This window comes from Halichoeres trimaculatus, unplaced genomic scaffold (genome assembly GCF_033239565.1).
Source record: "Halichoeres trimaculatus isolate MK-OKI-2021-1 unplaced genomic scaffold, fHalTri1.1 fHalTri1_scaffold_2, whole genome shotgun sequence".
Classification (NCBI taxonomy): Eukaryota; Metazoa; Chordata; class Actinopteri; order Labriformes; family Labridae; genus Halichoeres; species Halichoeres trimaculatus.
In genome coordinates this window covers 30287644-30293643 of record NW_027437180.1, presented here as the reverse complement: position 1 = coordinate 30293643, position 6000 = coordinate 30287644, and the positions used below count along the sequence as shown (strand labels likewise).

Genomic DNA, 6000 nt, shown 5'->3' with positions numbered 1-6000 from the left:
TTCAGCAGTGACAAAACTTTTTTTCTGTTTGTTGCTGTAATGACGTTTATTTCAATTAATCTACTCTCGTGACGATTAACCAACTTTGTAGGCTAATTCTTTGTTTCCCGTGTGTTTGTTCATAGACTGTTTCCATCATTTCACGTTATCATCATTTTGGTCCAGAAAACAGAAGCAAGATGCGCAAAAACGTTTAGTACATTTGTTTACCAGCCTAGTTTCTATTTAGATATGTGTTTTATCAAATATTCTTTCAATATTATTGTAGAATTATTTTCATTAATAATTTCTTATTCAAATGGTAGAGAAACAGTTTTTGCCAGTTTTCCGTTATTGCAATATATGAAGTCTCAACTTATTTTATTCCATCTTGTAAGTTATCATTTTAAATTCAAAAGTAGATGCATTTTTTAGCCACTTCTTGTTTGTGTTTTTACTAATTGCAATAGATTATCCAACAACAAATTATAAAATACAGTTAAATTACACTGCGTGGCTACAACCGGGTCAATAGATGTAACCACCAGGTGTCAGCATTCACCAGACTGTGTTGCCAAGCTTTTTGCTATCCAAATACTTTCCATAGAAGTTTCACTGAATTAAGGTGATCTATGTTTTTTATGCATATTTTGGTTGTGTCTTCATAATGCGCATCTTGCCAACATTAAGGTAATGTTGCAATTCAAACGAGCAAGTGCCGGAAATGGTTGCTATGTAGATTGCAAATTCAAAACACTGACGAATTAAAAGTTTTAGATTTATATTTCTTCATCGTTTCAAAATAATTTCTAAAGACTAAATCAGTCTCCTAAAAACTTAAAAATTTCACAAAGGTTGTGTAAAACTTAAACTCGTGAGCAACCTCACACTGCCTCTAATTAATGCGTCATTATTCGCTCGGCTATCTAGCTTGAAGGTAGACACTGCATCTGTACGGAGGTTCACTTCCCACATAATGCAAAAATAGAGGGCTCCTGAGGCTTAATGCAATGGAAAATGGTCAAAAAAGAACATCAAACATCTATCAAAAACACACCCATTAAAAATGATCAGCTTATGTGTTGTCTGATGTTCACATTGGTAGTAAGTCACAGGTTGTGTATGCTTGAAATAGAGACAGTATTAATCATAAAGATGGCATGTTTGAACACAATGCAATTGTTTGGTGTTTAGTAGAAATGTAATCTTCTTGACTATGATTATTTGTTCAATAAAAACAGAAATTTTAACAAAATTTTCCATTATAAAAACAACTGAACACAACAGTGTCTCCCTTAAACTAACCTAAAAGTTTATTTTACATCTTATCACTGCAATAACACCCATTTAACAACCAACATAACCTTTTTCTCAATATATCTGCAATCCCTGGCTAAGGCACATTATTGTATTTTAGGCCTAAAATATTGTCTTGTTTTCCAATTTTGTAAGATTTCTATCATCATTTGTGTCTTTAGCACATTTGATCAAAATGTTCTGTTGTAGTTACATTGAAAACTTCCCAGTTTAGAACAAAGTAGACCGACATAAGTACTTATACTGATTCACTCGGACTGATAAACTGCTACTTGTATGCAGACGGTATTGACAAATAAGAAAAGGGGAAGCAAAACAAAACAAAACAAAAAAAGCGATAACAAAACAAACAAAAAGAATCACAGAGGAGCGTTTGCTTCCGGAGCAGCGTCCCCCTGTTCCCCCTGTCGGAGAACAGCAGCATCTGAGAGGGAGGAGAAAGGAAAGCGGCGACGGAAAACGGAGGGGAGGAGAGAAAAGACAGGAGGACGTGAACACACTGGAGAGAGGAGGTGAGTGATGTGGTATGCTGAGAATTTTAGCTTGAATACGGATAGTTACGTCCGCCGCGGTACCGCTGCAGTCATCATTGGCATTGAATTGAGTGGAAACGTGAGTAACTTTCCATATTCTTCTGGGCGTCGCATTGCCTTGGCATCCGAGGGCCCCGCTGTGTTGCAAACAAGTCGGGAAGGTGGGGGAGAGCAGACGGGGAGGCTGCGGCGGCAGATGGGGGCATTTACAGGACCCAGCATGTGCTCCTCTGACTTGATTATTGTTAAAGATTTTGTTTTTCCCGAGTGGACTGTTCAATGACTCCTCGTGCGGAGTGTCAGGGAGTGTAAGCGACTGCACGAGACAGTTCATGGAACGTTCTCGCGAGCTGCCAGCCGTTGACCACCGCAGCTAACTACTACAACTCAACTGCTAACTGTTCGGTGAGGAAACATCTGAATGTTGATACAACTGAGCATAAAATATAAAAGTGTCTCTCAAAACTCTGTCACTCCCACTTTCTCTACAACTTAATGTTGTTACATGCATCTTCACATTGTGTGGTTGGACCTGTAGTCGGCCATTCAATTACAAGTTAACCAACCACCAGATGATTGGTAACGTACCCACACATACTTAAATGTATAGTAACCAGATAATTTTGTACTTTGCTATAGTATACGTTTATAACCACTTCTATAATACTATTGATGAAGGCAAGCTAATATGTTTGTGCTCTTTATGCTCCCTCATTTTGTATGGTAAACTCAGCCTATGGGGATGCAACTATTAACCCTCTTTCCACCAGCACGATAGTTGATATAAGTTTAAATATAGTAATTAACTTTTTCACAGACCAAAAAATAAAATAGTAAGATAGGCTCATTAAGTTTAGATTCCAAATCAGAAACATCAAGAAGCTCTCAACTTTACAATTATGAGAAGCCAGGCTAAGCACATTTGCCTATTTATTACTTAGACAATTCTTCTATTTTAATTGTTCTCCTGTTACTACTTTTGGTCAATAGATTAAGTGTTTTACAATCCCAAGCTGGACAGGTCAGTTATCTGATTGTCTGGTTCCCACTCAGAGATGCTCAAGACTCCAGGCTGTATTTTCTGGCTCATTCCATGCAGGTTTCTTTGCTGCAGGGTGACAATTTAAGTGATAAAGAGGGTCTTTGTGAGACAAACAGGAATAAAGGAGGGTATTCTTTTTGCATAGTCACATTACGTGGAATAGTCTGAGGCTGTGGGCCAGGCAGGCCCCTGGGGGGTGATGGCTGAGGCTTGTACTGGTGCATGGTGCTGGCTGGACGCGGCTAGCTAATCGTTTCCAGCCTTGCTCTGGTAATTTCTGCCAGGCCCTTGAGATAATGCGCCTGTTTGTTTTATAAAAGACATGGAGCCATTTAATGGCTTGTTTATGTCCTGTGATTTAAGCAATCTGGAGAATGATGCCAAAAGCATTCCAGTTTAAAATTCAGGAAGGTATGGAGGATAAATATATGGGTTAGATATGTTGTGTTTGTACATTAAGACCTTGAAGAGGTGTTGTTGTTGACTTTCCTTTTGGAGCATTCTCTTCAGTGTACTGCAGATTAACTTCCTCCAGGGCTAGGTCTGTTGTTGTTTGGCAGGGGTGTGCAAAAGTTGTGAAATGTAGCATGATCTGTGTGTTTTTCTGTTTATGGAAAAGAAAAGCAGAAGTTGTTGACAAAAGCACAAGTTACCAGCAAATCTGTGCTTTTTATGGACTGCACCACTGAGGGCTCCTCTTCTCCCCTCTTATGCATTTGTTTTGCATCAAATTTGCACTGTTGCATTAGCTTCTCAATGTACATTTACATTTTGTGTCAAAAGACACCGTACTAGTCCAGTGCTCTAGTGACAAAAGCTTTTACCCTGCTGTCAATCTGAAAAGTCTTTGATTGTGTACTCATTCATGGTGAACAGCCAGTACTATTTCAGGCTGTGGTTGTGGGGCTTTTATGAGGTTTAAACTGTGGGAATGGTTTGTTGCGTCTATTAGTGCAATCCACACATGGATGTGTCACTAAGTGTACCACCAGAGTTGAAATGGTGCACTGTCATCCTGCCTCTCTCTATCCCTCCAGCCTCCCTGCCCTGCTGCCTTCCTCTTCATCTAAACCTGGCCCTTGTCCGCAGTGTGTGCGATGTGAAGTTACATGATGTCACTGCTAATTGCGGAGGGCCTTTGGGCTGTTAAGATGTTTTATATTCTGCCCCTCTCCCTTTTTCTGCTCTCTCCTTTTTCACTTCATTACTCTTTCCCTCCTTCCATGTACCCTCACTCTCCTCCCTCTCTGGCATTTCTATACACCACGAGATGCTAAGTGTGGAAAAAGTGACTCGGGTATTTAAGGACCCAGTAAGTTTTGGGCCAAAGACTGCAGACTGTTCTTTGCTTGCTTGTGTTTGTATAGCTGTGGTGTTATGAAAGTGTCTGAGTTTTATGATGGCCCCTCTTCAGCAGCTTTTATCAGAGTATACTACAAAACCAAAAACACCCAACAACATCTCAGCAGCAGCTGATGATGGTGCTCTGCAGACCCAGACTATAAATGTGTGTGTTTGGTGTCGGGACTTTCTTGCCCTGCGGCTCCAACCTGTTAGTCTGCGTGTGGTCGAGGTCATGAACAACAGCTGATGGGAAAGGCTGGTAAGAGTGTGCATGTGGGTACATGCGCGAGTGTGTGTATGTGTGTATGAGCAATCAGATAAAGAACGCTGAGATCTGTTATCACCATCCTGCTTCCCCTGTGAAACAATACCACTGGTCCGCCCTTGACCAAACAAGAGTGCATGTGTGTGTGCATGTGTTAGTGTGTAGAGTCAGATCAGATTGGGCAGATGAATGATGAATTAAGACTGCAGTGTGTTTGTGTGTGAATGTTGTGTTTGTGTGTGTGTGTTGTCAGTCTTTTCCTCAATCTTATTCAATTTACTTTCAGCCCCCTATCGATGCGTCTCAATAGGGTTATTGTGCCCACTGTCAGGCAGGCTGCAGTGTGTGTGTATCTGTGCATTGTTGTTGCAGGGAGCAGACAGCCGTGAGGTGTGTTTGAACAGAGAAGGAGCACAGAGGCCCCGTTCATCCTGCAGGGTGTGAAACTGAATGATCGGGCTTCTTTTCTCCGTTTCCATCTGTCACTCTGTCTATCTGTCTATCTGACTTTCTCTGTTTTCACCCACGTTTGTCCCTTTTTGCTCAGTTTTGCTTGGTATCTTGGCTGTCTCTTTCTTTGTGTGTTTGTAACATGTCAGCTCCTGGCAGCCCTCTCTGATCAGCAGCCTTCTCCCTGTCTTGTCTGCCTTGAGGTTGTTGCATCGTCAGTATGCATGTTATTCTGCCTACAAATTACCTGTGGAAGCAGGGCAAGGACCGACAAGTTTTCCACTCCAAAAGAGAACACACATTCAGTCACACAAACTTAATGCTCGTGCACTTCCTGCACACACACTTTCCCACTCTTTTGTTTATATGTTTCTGTTTCTGATGTTGTCTTTTCCACATGGCTGCACCTTCACATGCAGACCCCCATCACTCCCATTTCAGCTGCATAAGGGCTTTCTGAGCCCCCCCTCTCCAGCTCTGATTTTCAAACACATACACTCTGAAAGCCAGCATGTGATGAAAGAAGCTGTAAAATCCAGAGCCCCAGGTGCCTCTGTAAATGGACCTACTACAGCGAGTTCAAGGATTTCTGCTGTGCTGTCTCAAAACAAGCATCGACTTCGACTTGGTAGTCTGTACTTCACTCTTATCTTTCATCCTGGCTGTATTCAGCAGGAGCACTTAAGTATGTATAGTAGATGGTCACATAGCCGGCCCTTCTAATGCATGGACATTTTGCAGGAGTAAGAGCACTGATTGTAAGGTATGCAGAGCAAAGTGTTTGCAGCACATTGACAATCAGATTGCTTAGTTAGAAACAAACTCGCTAGTTGTGTTTTTTCACACTGATCTTGACTCAGCCTTCTGTTTATCCCAAAACCCTATCAAAAGATTGTTTAAAAAATGGTTGGAGCACTTAATGAAACAGTTTGAAGCAAAAAGGCTTTGGAGGCTGTGTGCTAAGCTACTGCTAACCTCTGTTATAAGCTCAGTTTCCACCAAATAGTCTGCTTTGGATCAGTACGGTTTGGTACAAGTTGGATTGGTAAAGCCTGATCCTATTTGCGTTT

General features: G+C 41.3%; 1 protein-coding gene across 6 annotated transcripts in view; it reads left to right on the top strand.

Moving 5' to 3' along the window:
- The first annotated feature begins 1693 nt into the window (after positions 1–1693).
- The window catches only part of apbb2b (amyloid beta (A4) precursor protein-binding, family B, member 2b), a 48353-nt gene continuing 44046 nt past the window's right edge, over positions 1694–6000 (top strand). For 4 of the 6 annotated variants that reach the window (XM_074685037.1, XM_074685028.1, XM_074685019.1 and 1 more), the window contains exon 1: positions 1694–1808. The gene's annotated coding sequence lies outside the window, so the exon portion shown is untranslated. Of the gene's footprint in view, positions 1909–1933; positions 2235–6000 lie in introns of those variants that run through there. The other 2 variants (XM_074685010.1, XM_074685000.1) reach the window with 2 other exon arrangements.